Genomic DNA, 20,513 nt, shown 5'->3' with positions numbered 1-20,513 from the left:
GACCAATACCAGCAAGGAGGATTGCACTTATGCTATTACTTTGCAAGAGACTGTTGGAGGAGAGATAATACATCATGGCACTGGATGTGTGCAGACTAAGATTTTTTGTGTAACAGATTGCTGAGTAGTTTGTGAAAATGTGACTGGTTGTGAATGCTGGGAATCAACAGTCTGATGATGACTCTTGGCCCCTGGACAGGTGAATAGCTTGGATATTTGCAATAGAGGGAGAGAAATTTCCAGACTGCTGAAAGAGCAGATTCTGTCTTTCTGTCTGTCTCTCTTTCTCTGCAGTGAAAGTAATTATTATTTTCTCTCTTTCTCGTGACCCCTCTCCCTCTTTTTCTCCTCCCCCCACACTAAACCCCCCACACACATATGCACACACTTATACAAACGGCTCTACAAGCAAAATAACATCTTATCTAATCCTGCAACTGGTGCTATTGAACTGCATTTACCCATTATTTTTCCTTCCCCCGCCTTCCCATTATAATAGGTTTTCTTTTTGTTGGTATGTATTCGTCAGTCTGTATGTGTGTGTAAAGTTTTTAAAAGTGAGTTCAAATTTCAACTGTAATTTCAATTATATGTTGATAGTTTAGACTTTTGTTTACCCGTGGCTACAAATTATTTATTTGTAATAAATAATTATTGTGAAGTACAGTAACACAATCAATGATTTTAGAGATTTCATTTGTGATTTTGTTTTTCTAGTGTTTTTGAAGGGAGAATTTTTCTTAGGGAATTGAAAGTATAAGTTTATACCTTCCAATGTTGCAATAGTAACACCCAAAGTGATAGGGTTGGATCAAATTTACAAATTCTTGCATATTGCAGGGACATCATGATTGGTGGCTCCCATGACTGCAATATCAATTTGTATGAGTAAATCTTGGAGAGGGAAAACTTAAGCCCTATTGTAATCAACTATTCTATACTTTATGTAGTTTAATTAGTTCTTAATTGTAATGTATGGTCTTGCGGTATGCATAAAGAGCATTCATGAAACCAAACATTGCTTTGGATAAAAAATGTGACACTACATATGGAACAGTGAAGAAACACAAGACTGACTTGGACTGTCTGTGTGGAGTTTGCATATTCTCCCCGTGTCTGCATGGGTTTCCTCCAGCTACTCTGGTCTCCTCCCACAATCCAAAGATGTGCAGGTTAGGCAGATTGTCCGTAGTGTTCAGGGATGTGTAGCTTAGGTGGGTTATAAGGGGGTGGGTCTGGGTGGGATGCTCCAAGGGTCAGTGTGGACTTGTTGGGCCAAAGGGTTGTTTCCACACTGTAGGGATTCTATGATTTTATGATTCTATCATTCAATCTACTGTTGCCCCCACTTTCTAGTTTACACAACTTATATTTTCTTCAATTTAATTTTGAGAACCATCATTTGAAATTAACAGTCTAGAGAGGCCAGATGGTAAAAGCCAAAAAGCATTGGCTAAATATAGAAACATCACAAAGAGGATTTGGAGCTGCTGTACGTTTTGAAAACTATATAAACCAGTGGTTTGATTTAGCTGCTGGATTACTGATGTTGCTTTTCACTACTATCTGAGGACTACAGATGCTCTGCAAGAGATGACCTATATTTTTCCACAGCCAACAGCAAATGAGATTGCAGTTATCTTCTTGCACTGCAGTCTATTCCCATCCTTGGCAATTTAACAGAACCAGAATCCTTTTCAGGATTATTTGTACTTTCTTGTAGGTATGAAGGATGTTTCTGGTTTATACATTTGTTTGTGCATATTACAATTATACATTTTTTGTTGATTTTGCAGTTTTAAATATAATTGGAATTTATAGATAAGTGCTACTCTGTCATTTTCCCACATGGTATACACAGTAATTGCCTATATTGTGTAGTTTCTTTCCTGGAATTTTGAGTGCTATTATTAATTCCTACATCTTCAGTATATTTAAGGAAATTGCTGTTTCTCTTGGTTCTCGAGGCTCTTGCCATCCAACATGTGAATTGCAATAATATCGCTACTCAAACATCAGAATGAGCTTTATTAGAGAAATTATACATGACCAACAAAAATGAGGACTGTTAACTGTAATACATAGTGAAGTCATAAATAAATTAAATTACAGGGTATCAGCCCACACAATCTTGTCAAGCAAAGCATCAAGAGCTGAGGAGGCACCTATGTATCTGGATTTGCAGACAACAGTGCTCTGTGAAACAATTCAATAACACCGTAAATATGAGGGAAAAATATTTATTTTTGGTTTGTTCAGACCTTTAAAAATGAGTTGGGAAATACCCTTTCAGAATCTTGCGGGACCATTTTGCAGCTAAACATTGCTGCTGTAATGACCGCACGCTCAATGATTACCTGCCAAAGACAACACCCCGCCTTGGCTCAAAAAGCAGTCAGGCCATTACAACAGGACATCTCCATGTGGTGTCCTTCTTTGTCAAGGTGATTTCCTCTTCCAGAATCGGATGGGAGATGGAATTTTCTCAGCTAAAGCTGTGATGAACTACATGAGCAGGACTTTTTTGATATCAGGTTAACCTGCCATTCTCATCCTGTTCTTTGCCAGAGAGAATGCCTGCTTGTCGAACTGCTTGTGCTTCAGAATGGTTGACAAACTCAGCAGAATACCTTTACCTGATGTAGTAATGTTCATGTTATGCCTCATAACATGAAAAATTGGAACGTGGGTATTGAAAGATCTAACGGATGCCTAGAACAGCTCACTAATTATTAAAAAAGAACTTACATGTGTATCTGGGCTAATGATAAGCTTTTTTATTAGAAAGAGTAGCATGCTACCATTAGCATTTCAATCTTCAAGTGGTCCAATTTAAGATGAATTTTGAGACTTTTATACCTTCAGGCCACATGCTATGATGCAGAGATGATATCATGATCATGTCTCTTAAAGGTACACTGACATATTAACTATGAGACATGACGCAATATTCATATAACCTAACCACACGCCAATAGCTTGGCATGATCATATAAAAGCTTGCACATGTTCAGCTAATTCAGACTTGCTAGTCTGGAATTTTAGTTTATTATGAACATCTTTCTATTGGATTTGTCATTCAACATGATTGTTGACAACTTCAACACAACCAGAATTGTGGGTTATCCAAATTTGACTCTTTGTGATTTCACTATAGTCTGCACTTCAGTTGATATAATACAGTGGTATTCAAAACAAATTAAAACAAGATTAAAACATTTTTAGTTCGCTTTGCTATTTGTCTTTATTTCTCCAAATCTCTCTCCCCAAATTTCCTGTCTTTAATATAAATTGAGCTTCATAAAATATTTGATCTATTCTAACGTTTGAAGTTAAAATAGTTCACAAGCTGATATGGTTTTTACAGTATCCCTGCTTCCACTGGGCACTTTAGAAGTAGAAACAAATCAGCCCTGATAGGTTATCTGATCGATTTAATCATACAAACCCGTGATACAGTTCTGGTTATGTGTAAGACTGAAAATAGTATCACTCAACCAACACCATTTTCATAATATTACTGGACGAGTAATTCAGAGGTGTGGACTAATGCTCAACTAGTCCATGTTCAAATTCTATTTGTCTACTGCAGGAATTAAATTGAGTTAATTAAATCTAGAATAATATATTAATCCCATTAATTAAAATACAACATTGTTGTGAAAACTCATTTGGTTCATTAATGAAATTTGGGGAAGGAAATATTACATCATTACCTGCTTTGGCAAGCTCCAGAGGTGAAGTGAGAGTGACTGCCCTCGATCTCAAGGCCACATTTGACTAAGTGTAGTATCATGGACCCCTAACAAACCTGGAGTCAATGGGAATCAGAGTGAAAACTCTCAGCTGTTTAGAGTCATACCAAGTACATAGGAAACTGGCTGTTGGAGGTCAGTCATGCAATTCCAAGACATCACTGTAGGAGTTCCTCAGGATAATATTTTCTGCTCAGCCTGTTCAGGGGTGTCCTTACACAACTCTGGAGCAGGCGGGATTTGAACCTAGGATTCCTCGTCCAGAGGTACAAACACTAACACTGTACCACATGGTAGGTACAACTGTCATCAGCTGCTTCATCAATGACCTTCCGACCATCATAAGGTCAGACGGGGGGCTATTTGCTGATGCTTGCACAATGTTTAGCACCATTCATGATTTCTCAAACTTTGAAGTAGTCCATGTCCAACTACACCAAGTTCCAGTCAGTATCAATGGTCGGGGTTACAAGTGGAAACTAACATTCTTGTCACACAAGTGCCAAGCAATTACCGGGTCCAACAAGAAAGAAACGAACTATTGCCCCTTGACCTTCAGTGGCATTACCATTGCTGATTGCTTCATTATCGAGGGTACCATTGACCAGAAACTGAACTGGTCATGTGACTACAAGAGTAGGTCAGAGACTGGGAATCCTGCAGTCTCTCCTGACAGTAACTCCTCTCCTGATTTCCCACAACTTGTCTGCCATCTGCAAGGCTCAAGTCATGCAAGTGATGAAATACTGTCCACTTGCCTGGTTTAGTGCAGCTCCATCAACATTCAAGGAGCTTGTCACTATTCAGGACAAAGGAGCCAATTTGATTGTTCCCCCATCCTCAAAAATTCACACCCTTCACCTCTAAAGCACAATACCAGCAGTGTATATTGACTGCAAGATGCACTAGAAATTGAGGAAGGCTGCTTAGAGAATACTGCCTAAGCCCCGACCACTACTCACCAGGTGGACAAGGGCAGCAGATATATCTTAACACCAATGGCTGCAATTTCCCCTCCAAACCACTCCCCATCTGACATGGAAATATATCATCAATCCTCCACTGACATAAGATCAAAATTCTGGAATTCTCTCAACAGCAGCACTGCCAATGTACCTACACCAAATGGATTGCAGTGGTTCAAGAAGGCAGCTCCCACCATCTTCTCAAGGACAATAAATGCTGACTCATCTGGTGAAGCCCAAATTTCCTAACTAAATTTTAATTTCAAAAATTGTAGCAATATGGTTGATTCTTAAATGCCCTATGGAGTGGCCTAGCAACCCACTCAGCAGTATCAAAACATAATGGAAAAATGTACTCTATGCACCACATGGCACACACACATGTGTGCACACACATGGGATGTATTGCCTGTGACATATCTTAGAAAGCTTGTGGAATGAACTTCAGATAATAACTTGTTAAAACAAGGCTCTAATGGTATTCCATCTTAGTGCTCTATAATTATCCCAGTATAAATAGTACCATAGAACACAGTACATAATCCATTACCTGAATAGTTTATGACCACAAAATATTAAGATATGCAAATAGTTTGGATATTGAAACTATGTCCAGATTTTGTTTGGTATGAGGTTTTGTCAAATGTTTATTTTGTGAAGTGATTTGACTGCAATGTATTTCAACTTTTTAGCTTGTTCCATGTAAACTATGACTGTGTGGTTTCTTTTCTGGTGGAATGAGGCAATCATTTTTGAAACATTGAGGCACATTTTCCACTATTTGTGAAGTTTAGTTCGCCCAGTTAGTGAAAATCCAATTACAGAAAAAGCTCCAAAGGAAGGATAATGGAGAATGGAGAAAGAAAGAGTTTTAAGTTATCTGGCAGAAGACCTTAATCAGACAAGACATTGACAGCTGGGGATTCAGCAATGGTAATGCCATTGAATATCAAGGGGAGATGGTTAGATTTGTTGGAGATTTGCATTGCCTGGTGTGAATGATACCTGTTAGAATAGAATAGAATAGCCGCCATTGTCACCTCTTGTTACCTATCAGCTTAGAATATTGTCTAAGTTTTGTTGCATATAGACAGAAGTTACTTCAGATTCTGTGAACAAAAACAAAGTTGCTAGAAAACTCAACAGGTTTGGCAGCATCTGTGAAGAAAAAAGTCAGAGTTAACGTTTTGGGTCCGGTGCCCCTTCCTCAGATTCTAAGAAGTTGTTACAACTGCATCAAGACATGGTGGGACTGACATATGAGGACAGATTGACTAGGTTGACAATAGTTTTCACTAGAGTTCAAACAAATGAGGGGAGATCTCATAGAGACATATAAAATTCTAACAGGTCTGGACAGGGTTGATGCAGTGAGGATGTTCCCGATGGTGGGTGTGTCCAGAACCAGGGGTCACAGTATGAGGATTTGGGGTAGATGATTTAGGATGGAAATGAGGAGACTTTTTTTTACCCAAAGAGTGGTGAGGCTGTGGAATTCATTACCACAGGAAGTAGTTGATACCAAAACATTGAATGTATTCAAGAGGCGACTAGATATTACACTAGGGGCGAATGGGATCAAAGGTTATGGGTCGAAAGTAGGATTAGGCTGTTGAGTTGGACGATCAGCCATGATCGTGAAGGATGGCGGAGCAGGCTCGAAGGGCTGAATAGCCTCATTCTGCTCCTATCTTCTATGTTGCTGTGTTTCTACCCCAACTTCTGTATTCAATGCACTGACCAGTAAAGGCAAGCGTATTAAACGCCTTCTTCATGAGCTTGTCTACCTGTGATTCCACCTTCAAGCAATTATGAACCTGCACTCCAAGGTCTCTTTGTCTGGCAACACTCCCCAGGACCCTACCATTAAGTGTATGAGTCCTGCCCTGATTTGCCTTACTGAAATGCATAATCTCAGATTTATCTAAATTAAACTCCATCTGCAAATTTGACTTCAGTTTCTCTAAGGCTCTTTGATGTTATATTTGGTAAAATGCTGCCTTGATGTCATGGGTAGACACTTCTACCTCATTTCACCTTGTGTGAGCTGGGTTCAACTTAAAGCCAGAGACATGAACTCAGTGGAGACCAAATAGCCCTTACCCAGCAGCCAACTTCTGCTTTGATGCAGTTACTCAAATACCAAGGAACCAATGAATTAGTGCAGAATAAAGATCTGCCAGTCTGATAGCCTTCACTGGCATGATGTGGTGAGTATGATTACCCACCAACTGGACATTGAGCCAATGGTCAAAGCCACATGTGCACAGTTGGTGACAGCCTGAACCATCGGACGCATCACTGTTAGGGTGGCACAATGGCTCAGTGGTTAACACTGCTGCCTCACAGCGCCAGGGACCCGGGTTTGATTCCACCCTCGGGTGCCTGTCTATGTGGAGTTTGCACATTCTCCCCGTGTCTGTGTGGGTTTCCTCCGGGTGCTCCGGTTTCCTCCCGCAGTCCAAAGATGTGCTGGTTAGTTGGATTGGCCATGCTAAAAGGCCCATAGTGTCCAGAGATATGCAGGGCAGGTGGATTAACTGTGGGAAATGCAGGATTACAGGAATATGGTAGGAGGGTGGGTCTGGGTGGGATGCTCTTTGGAGAGTCAGTGTGGACTCAACGGGCTGAATGTCTTGCTTCCACATTGTTGGGATTGTATTCTAGGAAAATGTACTCTGCTGCATCCTTCTGGTTGGAGAGAACACAGTATATTCCTAGGATATAAAGCAGCAACTGCCTCCCATATGTATGACTGGCAAAATGGGAGATGGTAGTGATGTTTCCTGTTCCAACTTGGAAGAATGTCAGCACACGTGAATTCATAGCCGCAATCGACTTCACAACCTCTGCTAGCTTGATCCATGCCTTGTTGCATGGTTGCATTGTTCCTGCATGTGCAATAGGTATCCGATTTCAATGAGGACCTCTTCTATTAAATGGATGCACTGCACATACTGGCTCAGGATGAAGTGTAATGAGCCATGGAAACCCTTAGTGATTTGTATTGCCAACGGAAAGCCTTTCTCCCACTCCTACTCCTTCTCCTATGAGTAATGTGCCCACATCTGTGCTGTTTCTATTCCTCCTCCTACCATAATGCAGGCCAAAGAGGCTGGTAACAGAGCACTGAGCAATGAGCAAATGGTCTGAACCAAACCATTGGAATCAGAAGCAACAATTCACCACTTTGAGCAGCAGCCCTGGCCAATTTCCATTCATGCATAACAAGACCACAATTCCAATCCCACTAAATAGCACCGCTGGTCATCTTCCTGTTGCAGCCCCATTCCAGCTACACTGGAACCTATGCTCGAGCGGTGAGATTGGAAATAGCATTACTGGTGTCACAACAATATTACGTGCTGCAGAATCATAGAATCCCTACAATGTGGCATCTGGCCATTCAGCCCATCAAGTATACACCAACATTCCAAACAGCATCCCACCTAGACCCAACACCCTACCCTATCCCTGTAACCCCACATTTCCCATGGCTAGTCCATCTAACCTGCACATCTTTGAATGGTGGGAAGAAACCAGAGCACCTGGAGGAAACCCACACAGACACGGCGAGAATGTGCAAAACCCACACACAATCGATGGAATCGAATCTGGGTCCCTGATACTGAGAGGCAGCATTGCTAAACACTGTGCCACTGTGCTGCCCTAATCTGCAAGTTTCTTATAAATGCTGTTTTTACAATCTGAACTTTCAATTTTTCCCCTGCTTTAGAACCCAATATCCCAAATAAAATTGTAACGTATCATGAATTCTCATCATAACACTCCAAATGAGGAAAAAGAGCTGTCACAATGATACCATACAAGTTATTTTCTGAGATGGAACACATTGCTAAGGAAAGGTGGAGAAAACTTTATTCTGTATCTTGACTGTGCTGCATGCAGCTTAACCTGGAAATGTTTGATGCTAATAATGGAACCCTGAAATTATTCTGCGTGTACAGTTCAGACAGGAGGAATTCAGGGTTGGACATGGTTCTTTACATATTTTCCTGCATGGTGACTTCTTTTTCTTGGCAGGACCATCAAGGGAAGCAGCCAAAGCAATTTCCATAATGAGGGAAAACTGGAGAATGAGATCAACAGGGTCACACTTGTTTAACAAGTGACAGCTGACCTTAAATAAAGTTACTTGCCCACCCTGCATGCCTGGGGAATGAATTATAGCGTGCAGAAACAAGGGGAAAACATTATTATATGAAGCATTAGGCATTTTAGGTAATCCTTCCAAAAATAATCTTTTATGTTATTTTCTGATCGTTCAGAACAGTTACTTCATTATTTCATTGCTTACCTCTTTTGTCTAGTTTCCATAAAATAAATTACATTTTCTGAGCCAGTTTTATTTTGTTTTTGCAAAGTAGTTCACAAATATATTATTAGTAAACTGTGTTACTACATATTGGGAAAAGTTATGGTGTCAATGTTCATTAAGGAATTTGGGGAAATGGTGGTGTAGTGGTCATGTCACTGGGCTAATAATTGAAAGACACAGACCTGGAGACTTAATTTCAAATCCCACCATGGCAGTTGACAAAACCCAACAGCTAAATCTGGAATTTAAAACCAGTTTCAGTAATGGTGTCATAAACTAGCCATAGATTTTTGAAAAAACATGTTCGAGTCCTCAGTATCCTTCAGGGAAGTAAATCTTCCATTCTTAGACTGGCTGACTTGTTTGTCATTCCAGACTCTCAGCAATTCACTCTTATATGTTCTCAGCAACAGCATGGCAAGCTAATCTATTCCACTGCAATTACAGATGCTTAAAAAATGCTGATCTTGCTGCAACACCCATATTCTATTAAAGAACAAAGGAAATCCTGCACCTTATGGTTCATGTAGGTTATTGGTCAGTAAACAGGCATAAGTGGTCAGGGCACATAAGAGACCATTTTGCTTATCAAGTTCATGCCAGCGCTTTGTAGGGCAACTCAATCAGTCCCATTTCCCTTCTCTATCCCCATCACTCTTCAAATTTATTTTTCTCAAATGCCCATCCAGTGTCCTTTTGAAAATTTTCACCATCTTTGTTTCCTCCTCTGTTGGAGACAGTTTGTTCCGGTTCATTACCACTTATTCACTACATTTTCAAGAAACAATTCTTTCCCACATTCCCATTGCATAAGCACAGGCTTGAAGACTGAATAGCTGACTCCAGTCCAAGCTCCTATCTTAGTACCAATATGATGAACAGTTTGGTTCATCTTGAGACAGAATTAGTTGGATAAAATATGTATAAGTGCATGTAATATTGCTAAATTAAATCTAATACAGGCAAGTGCAAAGTATTGCACATGGAAAGATGATAATGAGCTTCATATGTATTCCCAAGAGTGAAGCAGAAATTAACAGGATGAAGTTGTAAGAGATCTTGGGTTATTAGTTTAATCAGAGTTTAATGAGACTAATCACTGTAGAGCAGCAATCACCCAGGCTGACCCATATAACCGAAACAGCAAAGTAGAAGTTGAATGAAATTATGCTTAAGCTGTTACAACCCACTGGTCAGATGATACCTTGAAGACAATGTATAGTTCTGGTCATTGAGATATGGGAGAATATTCAAATCTTGGAAGCAGCACAGAGATGAACCAAAAAACTAATCCCAGACATCAGAACTTTGGATTATAATAAAGACAGAAGAACTTATGTTTTTCAGCTTTAAAAATAGAACACTGCAACAAAACTATAGCAAGAGGACTACAGGGTATTAAGTTAGAATAAGCAAAAGGCAAAATTGAGGCTGTCCAAGGAGTAGGAGTAATGCTTCAATGAACATGAGACCCATAAAGGAATATATTCAGTAAACAATAATTATCCTTGAATCATTTGTCAGCCTTGTCAAAAGACTTAAACTTCATGTTAGAAGCCTGGCCTCTGAATCAAAGCTGTGGGATCATTTCTCACCTGATAGATTTGAACACAATCTAGCATAATAATTCTGTGCAGTACTAAATGGAGGACTGTCTTTTTGAAGGTGGTGCTTTTCAGACATGCTTAACCAAGATCCCTTCAGTGAATGTAAAAGTTGCTATGGTATAATTTGGAAAACAGATACTAATCTCTCAATCAACATCGGTAAAATGAAAACAGAAACAATTGAAAATGCTCAGCAGGTTAGGCAGCATTTGTGGACAGAGAAACAGAGTTAATATTTCAGGTATGTGACCTTTCATCAGATGTCTAAGGTTCTTGAATAGATTTGTAGCTCGGGTTGCGGATGCAGTGGTTAGAACATAGAACATAGAACATTACAGCGCAGTACAGGCCCTTCGGCCCTCGATGTTGCGCCGACCTGTGAAACCAATCTGAAGCCCATCTAACCTAAACTATTCCATTATCATCCATATGTTTATCCAATGACCATTTAAATGCCCTTAAAGTTGGCGAGTCTACTACTTTTGCAGGCAGGACATTCCACGCCCTTACTACTCTCTGAGTAAAGAACCTACCTCTGACATCTGTCCTATATCTATCAGCCCTCAATTTAAAGCTATGTCCCCTCGTGCTAGCCATCACCATCCAAGGAAAAAGGCTCCCACTGTCCACCCTATCTAATCCTCTGATCATCTTGTATGTCTCTATTAAGTCACCTCTTAACCTTCTTCTCTCTAACGAAAACAGCCTCAAGTCCCTCAGCCTTTCCTCATAAGACCTTCCCTCCATACCAGGCAACATCCTGGTAAATCTCCTCTGCACCCTTTCCAATGCTTCCACATCCTTCCCATAATGCAGTGACCAGAACTGTACGCAATACTCCAAGTGCGGCCGCACCAGAGTTTTGGACAGCTGCAACTGACCTCATGGCTCCGAAACTCAATCCCTCTACCAATAAAACCTAACACACCGTACGCCTTCTTAACAACCCGATCAACCTGGGTGGCAACTTTCAGTGATCTGTGCACATGGACACCGAGATCTCTCTGCTCATCCACACTACCAAGAATCTTACCATTAGCCCTGTAATCTGTATTCCTGTTACTCCTTCCAAAGTGAATCACCTCACACTTTTCCGCATTAAACTCCATTTGCCACCTCTCAGCCCAGCTCTGCAGCTTATCTATGTCCCTCTGTAACCTGCAACATCCTTCTGCACTATCCACAACTCCACCGACTTTGGTGTCATCCGCAAATTTACTAACCCATCCTTCTACGCCCTCATCCAGGTCATTTATAAAAATGACAAATAGCATTGGCCCCAAAACAGATCCTTGAGGTACACCACTAGTAACTGAACTCCAGGATGAACATTTCCCATCAACCACCACTCTCTGTCTTCCTACAGCCAGCCAATTTCTGATCCAAACCGCTAAATCACCCTCAATCCCATGCCTCCGTATTTTCTGCAATAGCCTACCATGGGGAACCTTATCAAGCGCTTTACTGAAATCCATATACACCACATCAACCGCTTTACCCTCGTCCACCTGTTTGGTCACCTTCTCGAAGAACTCAATAACGTTTGTGAGGCACGACCTACCCTTCACAAAACCGTGTTGACTATCCCTAATCAAATTATTCATTTTTTGATGATTATAAATCCTATCTCTTATAATCCTTTCCAACACTTTACCCACAACCGAAGTAAGGCTCACTGGTCTATAATTACCAGGGTTGTCTCTACTCCCCTTCTTAAACAAGGGGACAACATTTGCTCGTCTCCAGTCTTTTGGCACTATTCCTGTAGACAATGACGACATAAAGGTCAAAGCCAAAGGCTCTGCAATCTCCTCTCTAGCTTCCCAGAGAATCCTAGGATAAATCCCATCCGGCCCAGGGGACTTATCTATTTTCACACTTTCCAGGATTGCTAACACCTCCTCCTTATGAACCTCAATCCCGTCTAGTCTAATAGCCTGTATCTCAGTATTCTCCTCGACAACATTGTCTTTTTCCTGTGTGAATACTGACGAAAAATATGCATTTAGCGCCTCTCCTATCTCTTCAGACACCACGCACAACTTCCCACTACTGTCCTTGACTGGCCCTAATCTTACTCTAGTCATTCTTTTATTCCTGACATACCTATAGAAAGCTTTAGGGTTTTCCTTGATCCTACCTGCTAAAGACTTCTCATGTCCCCTCCTGGCTCTTCTTAGCTCTCTCTTTAGGTCCTTCCTCGCTAACTTGTAACTCTCAAGCGCCCTAACTGAGCCTTCACGCCTCATCTCTACATAAGCCTCCTTCTTCCTCTTGACAAGAGATTCAACTTCTTTAGTAAACCACGGTTCCCTCGCTCGACCACTTCCTCCCTGCCTGACAGGTACATACTTCTCAAGGACACGCAGTAGCTGTTCCTTGAACAAGCTCCACATTTCAATTGTGCCCAGCCCCTGCAGTTTCCTTCTCCATCCTATGCATCCTAAATCTTGCCTAATCGCCTCATAATTGCCTTTCCCCCAGCTATAACTCTTGCCCTATAACCCTATCCCTTTCCATCGCTAAAGTAAACGTAACCGAATTGTGGTCACTATCACCAAAGTGCTCACCTACCTCCAAATCTAACACCTGGCCTGGTTCATTACCCAGTACCAAATCCAATGTGGCCTCGCCTCTTGTTGGCCTATCTACATACTGTGTCAGGAAACCCTCCTGCACACATTGGACAAAAACTGACCCATCTAAAGTACTCAAACTATAGCGTTACCAGTCAATATTTGGAAAGTTAAAGTCCCCCATAACAACTACCCTGTTATTTTCGCTCCTATCCAGAATCATCTTTGCAATCTTTTCCTCTACATCTCTGGAACTTTTCGGAGGCCTATAGGAAACTCCCAACAGGGTGACCTCTCCTTTCCTCGTTCTAACCTCAGCCCATACTACCTCAGTAGACAAGTCCTTATCAAACATCCTTTCTGCCACCGTAATACTGTCCTTGACTAACAATGCCACACCTCCCCCTCTTTTACCACCTTCCCTGATCTTACTGAAACATCTAAACCCCAGAACCTTGTCCTTGCTCTATCCATGTCTCCGAAATGGCCACAACATCGAAGTCCCAGGTACCAACCCATGCTGCAAGTTCACCCACCTTATTCCGGATGCTCCTGGCGTTGAAGTAGACACACTTCAAACCACCTTCCTGCCTGCTGGTACGCTCCTGCGACCTTAAAACCTTATTCATGACCTCACTACTCTCAACCCCCTGTACACTGGAGCTACAATTCAGGTTCCCATCCCCCTGCTGAATTAGTTTAAACCCTCCCGAAGAGCATTAGCAAATTTCCCCCCCAGGATATTGGTACCCCTCTGGTTCAGGTGTAGACCATCCCATTTGTAGAGGTCCCACCCACCCCAGAATGAGCCCCAATTATCCAGGTATCTGAATCCCTCCCTCCTGCACCATCCCTGTAGCCACGTGTTCAACTGCTTTCTCTCCCTATTCCTTGCCTCGCTAGCACGTGGCACGGGTAACAAACCAGAGATAACAACTCTGTTTGTTCTAGCTCTAAGCTTCCACCCTAGCTCCTTGAATTTCTGCCTTACGTCCCCATCCCTTTTCCTACCTATGTCGTTGGTGCCTATATAGACCACGACTTGGGGCTGCTCCCCCTCCCCCTTAAGGATCCCGAAAACGCGATCCGAGACATCACGGACCCCGGCACCTGGGAGGCAACACACCAGCCGCGAGTCTCTCTCGTTCCCACAGAATCTCCTATCTGTCCCCCTAACAATGGAGTCCCCAATGACTAATGCTCTCCTCCTCTCCCCCCTTCCCTTCTGAGCAACAGGGACAGACTCTGTGCCAGAAACCTGTACCCCATGGCTTACCCCTGATAAGTCGTCCCCCCCAACAGTATCCAAAACGGTATACTTGTTTTTGAGGGGAACGGTCACAGGGGATCCCTGCACTGTCTGCCTGTTCCCTTTCCGTCCCCTGACTGTAACCCATCTACTTTTTTCCTGTACGTGAGGTGTGACTACCTCCCTGTAACTCCTCTCAATTACCCCCTCAGCCTCCCGAATGATCATCCAGTTCATCCAGCTCCAGCTCCAGTTCCCTAACGCGGTTTCCGAGGAGCTGGAGTTGGGTGCACTTCCTGCAGATGAAGTCAGTGGGGACACTAGTGGTGACCCTTATCTCCCACATTCTACAGGAGGAGCATGCAACTGCCCTAACATCCATTCCCACTGTTCTGAATTCCCAAACAGACTATTTAAAAAAAAACTAGTAGCCTTACCAAATCAGCGCTCAGAACCTTTTTTCTTGGTTCGAGGAGGAGGATGGGTGGGAGACACTACCTAGGTAGTGTTTCGGGTAAAGCAACCGCCCAAATATATTACCTCACTTACTCACTCCAAAAATGGAGTCACGCGAGGTAAGACTTTTATAATCGAAAAGCTTACCTTCCCAGGCTGCCCTCGCGCTTCCTCCCGGACTCCCGCCGCTGAAACAACTAATTCACTTGCCGAGCTGGTTTGTTAATTCGCAGACGTTTCATTACCCTTTGGACTTCAGAGTTTAAATACCAGGTGGGAAAACACAACAGCGCTTCATCGGAGGCTGCACTGATGATGTTACCCAGCAGGGTAATGAAAGGTCTGCAGAACGAGCCAGCTCAGTGAGCAAACCAACCACAACTTTCATCGGATGATTTGATGTGTGCCAATGAGGAGGCTCCTATTTACGGCTGGTAAGTGTAGACAAGTGCATACTTCTTTCATCTATTTTTAAATGTTTTGATCAGTTTGTCAGATCGGCACAAAATGATTTAAAGTTGGTTTTCTGCTGAACATAAAATACTTATGTAATGGATCTAAGGTAAATGTGAGGAGCTGATGGACTGTATGGAAGTCACTCATTGATACCATTGATGTGGGAATGTCAGCTTGTTTATTGGTGTTTTTAATAATCAAATGCAATTGTCCAAATAACCATGGTAACAAAATTAGAAAATGAGCTAAGTCCACCTCGCAGCCTTGCTCGTGACACTTTTCTGTATTTTTCTACTGTAATTTAGTGGTAACATGGAATGAATAAAAATAATAATATAGTTGTGAGTGAAGCATTATACTTGGCTACTCAGCCTAGAATATCAAGTGTTTGACTTCTTATATTGAGCATAAGCTCATTACAGGCCCCTGTAAGTATACAAGAATCAGATGGTGGAGTGTACCTGAGAGTACTAAATAGACGGGATTGAATGATATTCTACTGAAGATCTGATTTTGAACTTGTGACAGCTGGCACCTATGTATTCCTGTGTTTAAAACAACAAAACAGAACCTGAGAGAGAGCTGTGCCAGAAACTTGCAAAGAAGGTGATGGGAGTCAACGAGAGAGAGAGCATTAAAGTGAACAAAGACACAGAGTCATTGTTAAAGGCAGTGGTAGAGAATCAATGGGAAATGTTGTGAAAGACGGAAATGTTGTGAAAGACAGTTAGGACCTGGAAGGGTACAGTGACCACGAGCAAGTTCTGCCTACCTGGATATAAAGGACTGCTTTTAGGAGAAGCACCAGAATTTCTAATGAGTCTTCAGAACTGTGCTTGTTTCTAAAGCTGTATAAGGATGTTTCAGTGGTCGTGTTGAGAACTTATTCTTACCCTTACATTGACCCTGGTATGTCACTAGAGGTCAACAAGTATCTCAGATGCAATGTAACTAGAAATAATATATATTAATATTTCTATGGAGAGATTTGTGGTAGAGTTGGATGAGCAGTCCAGCAATGCCCAGCATCTCGCATCACCTTTTAGGTTTTTCACAAGTGGCAAGATCCTCACTAGGCAGTGGCGAGTTGCCAATTGACAGTGATTATAATTTATTAAAGGTCTTACTGTTTCCACAATTTGCCCTATTAATATTCAGACACCAATCTTACCAAGCTCGTCAAAGAAGCCCAATGTCAGGAAGGCTCATTGTGGAAACCAAAGCATTTACCTGGCACCTTCAGATGACCACTTATTCTGAGCAACCTCCATATTGTGTACAACTGAAATGTAGCTCAAGGCACCATTCATGGACTGCAGCTACACACACCCCTCAGCCATTGATGTTGGCATCTGCCATCCATCAGGATCATCACGGCAATTCTCTGACGCACTGGCAGGCAGCTGTGGAATCACAAACCTACCTTACAGGGTGTACCAGCAACTAGCATTGAAAGGCTACAGAAAGGCGACAATGCAAAAGAATATGCACCAAGCTCATGGATTGGGCTAGGATGTGTTTCAAGGCTGCTCATTTGCTCTCTTAGCACTCACTTACTTAGAACCTACCTGTGTGCTTGCATAATGGACTCAAAATATCAACTCAGGTTCTCTCTGATTGGGTAGTTGCATAAACAGAGTTGGCCTGCCTGCGTCTACCTGAATTAAGTTCTGGGCAGAAACGCCCAAGATCTATATACCCAGCCACTTCTAGTTGAGGCCCTTAAATGATTAATTAATGATGAATTAAGGGCCTATTCCCACCTTTGCTGCAGGTATCTAAGCTTCAATAGGTTAATAAAAATCACCCTTCCTGCCTTGTAAACCAGTGCAGGCAGTTTTGGGAAGGTGGTCCCTTGATGAGCACTAATTTGTGCACAGTTGAGACATTAGACCTCTGAACCAAAGGTGGGGGAGGTTTGATTACTAATAGCCAAACCCCTGCTCTTGTTTCTAATCTCTCTACCCTACTTGGCCCACAAACCCAAACCGCAGAACATCCAGGCTGAATAGAAAACTATTATTTGATATCTTAGTCCTTGTGATGTTGGTTGTCTCCCGGCAGCCTCGATGGTCCTCTGGGGGGCACTGCCAAGTGCGAGAGTTGCAGGCCCTGGTTAGCTAGCAGCTCTCATTGGGCGCATCTCCCTGCCCGTGAAGTTGAATTCAGAGAAATGCCTGCCATTGCCCTCCAGAATGCCTCATGGGTGGTAGAAATGGCAGGCCTTGCTCTTCTGAGGCAGTTTGGGTGTCATGCAAGCTTTCCGTCAAGGAAGCGAGACAAAAACAAAAGAGTCAATCCACCAAGTGAAAACTTCAGGATTGCTTGTGTCCTGGGGGCCACATGTGTAAGAAGTATCTGAAAGTGCTTGAGTTCCGGATTTCCGGACTGGCGGGGCAGCTGGAGTCTTTGAGGAACGTCAGAAAGAATGAGAATTTCCTGTGTCATACGCTCCAGAAGGATCAGCCCAGGGGCAGTGAAAGTTCAGGTTAACAGATGGGTGGACTCTTGAAAGGGAAAGAAGAAGCAGGAATTAATAGATCTTTCAAGGACTGTGCCACTCTCAACCTTTACTTAGTAAGGAAGAGTGGTGGAAATGGCAACTTTTTTTTTCATAGAATCCCAACAGTGTGGAAACAGGCCCTTTGGCCCAACAAGACCCTCAGAGCATACCCCCCCCCACCCCACCAGACCCATCCCCCTAATCTACTCATCTCTGAACACTACAGGCAATTTATTATGGCCAATCCACCTAGCCTACACATCTTAGGACTGTGGGAGGAAATTGGAGCACCCGGAGGAAACCAACGCAGACACAGGGAGAAGGTACAAACTCCACACAGACAGCCTGAGGGTGGAATCGAACCCAGGTCCCTGGCGCTGTGAGACAGCAGTGCTAACCACTGAGCCACCGTGCTGCCCCAACTTCTTGAAGAATGCAGTCCAAACTATATGTAGACAGACAAGAGATTGGAAGAACACAGCAGGCCAGGCAGCATCTAGAGGAAAGAAGCAGTCAACATTTCAGGTATTACCCTTCTTTAGGTCTCAAACTATAGCTTTACTTTGCATAAGAATGCACAGCAGGGAGCAGCAAAATTTAAACATCCAATCCTTGTAGGGGTTACTTAGGAGCAGGCAAGAATTTCTGTTGCCATCACTGTGAGTCTCTCATGGCCTATGCCTCCCTGCTGTCAAACTAAAAAACATCACAGAGAAGTCGCAGAATGTTCTGCAAGAGGAAGTGAGCCAGATATAGTAAAATGCTTCAGTACCAATCAGACAGAGAGGACTGACATTGAGGTCCTGTGGTCAGAGTTTCCTCATTCGGCCACTGTGTCAAAGCTGAGCAGCGCGGTTTTCTTGCCAATGGAAAGGAAGATGTGAAAGACCAAAGAAATGTTCAGGCTTTCAGCCTAAATCCCTTCTCTACTGTAAAGAGGTTTCTTTGTGAGATGAACCAATGTGCATACAAAGGCTATATAGCCTTAAAAGAAGTATTGCTCCATTGTTTCTTCAGTTCCCAAAAATGCAAATAACATAGATTGCTATATAATGAATACATCAAAGTGCCTTCCTGGACAAGGGCCTTAGGCATGCATAATAATAAAGTGGGTCATTGAAGAAAAATGGAGTATGATGTTTTGGCTACTTAGTTATTCATGAGGCTTATCTGAGGTGCCCTGTTGGCCATGTGGATGTTAAGTGCAATTCTTTATATTTGGAAATTCGTTCCAAGGTCAATCTTCTGCATCATATCCAGTTAATCCTTTTCTCATTAGTGAAAGTGCTGAAATATATTTTTGAAAATAATTACTGTACTGCTGGCAAAGAATGTTGTACTTTTGGCTAATTTTGGATTATCATATTTTTAATTTGCTCTGCATGATTTCACTAGTAGAATTTAATGTCTGAGCAAGTGTGTGACTTCTCAGGTGATTTAAAAAATCGTTATTTCATTTTAAAAGTCTGAAAAATGTAGTTTTATAAGGTCTGTTCCCAGCTCTATAATGAACAGTGCAAACAGAAGAAGAGTAAATGAAATTGATACAAAAGGATTGGTTAATTTGAAAATAATGAAATCTAAGATAATAGCTAAATTTGAGAAAGAATGGAACATAAAAGTTGAAAATGATGAACATGGCAACCATAGAGAAAACCTTTTGTTTCAATGTGAAATAATGTTTAGGTGTCTGTCATTTTGAGATTGTAAAACATTGCATCTGTATTGCTGTAATGCTAATTATTGCAGAAAGGCAGCATATAAGCTATAAACAAATGAAACCTGTCAATCAAGAGAGACAAACATTTCACCTAGCTTCCCAGCAAGTTAATAGTTAGTTTTAAAAATAAAAAAAAACTGCCTTGACACATTTCTTATTGGGAGTGGCAATAAGGATGTTGGGGGAAAAACGCCTTAGACCTGATGAGTAATGGGTGGGACATAATGTTTTCTAAATTACTTGATTGTGCAGCTTTCATACCAAGAAAAGCAGTCAACGAGTCAAGAACCACTTGAGTAAAACATAAGATTAAATAGCTATTATGGTTTTGTTTGCTTTAGTTTCAGAAGGTAGAATGTTCCCACTTGTCCCACTTTTCAATGTGTTAGGGTAATTCCGTGACCAAAGCTACCAATATAGATTCAAACTGGCAATCGGTTGAATTAAGTTGTGATAATAGATATTGGTGTCTTGTGATATTGTAACTGTATTGCAATTAAAGTGGACTTCCCTTCTTTCAATTTCTTACGTTAATGCATTTGTAATTTTCCAGGATCTAGTTTTAAAAGTTGCTGCTCATTTCAATAACTAAGTTTGGTACAGCTGCATAATTTATGAGTTTTTGCCTCTAGATTAACTTGGAAATGTCACTTTTACAGGCGGTTCCTATTTAGTATAACTGTAGCAAAGTCTGCTTTGACTTCCAGAAAAAATAACAGAAATGTGATGATGCCAGACTTTTTTTTAGGAAAAAGTGAGCCATGTGTATAAATACATTAATATAGACTTATAAACATTATGATATATTTCTGTTTTAACTTTGCTGATTCATCTGAATAATTTAAAAAATATTTTCAAATATGAATCCATTATTTTTCTCCCTGTAG

General features: G+C 41.7%; 1 protein-coding gene across 1 annotated transcript in view; it reads left to right on the top strand.

Moving 5' to 3' along the window:
- Nucleotides 1-20,513, top strand: part of LOC109936459 (neuron navigator 1-like) — a 471,148-nt gene that overhangs the window by 31,274 nt on the left and 419,361 nt on the right. The gene's annotated exons all lie outside the window — the stretch shown is intronic.

The sequence above is a fragment of the Rhincodon typus genome, chromosome 25 (genome assembly GCF_021869965.1).
Source record: "Rhincodon typus isolate 14 chromosome 25, sRhiTyp1.1, whole genome shotgun sequence".
Lineage (NCBI taxonomy): Eukaryota > Metazoa > Chordata > Chondrichthyes > Orectolobiformes > Rhincodontidae > Rhincodon > Rhincodon typus.
This window is presented reverse-complemented; position numbering and strand designations above follow the sequence as displayed.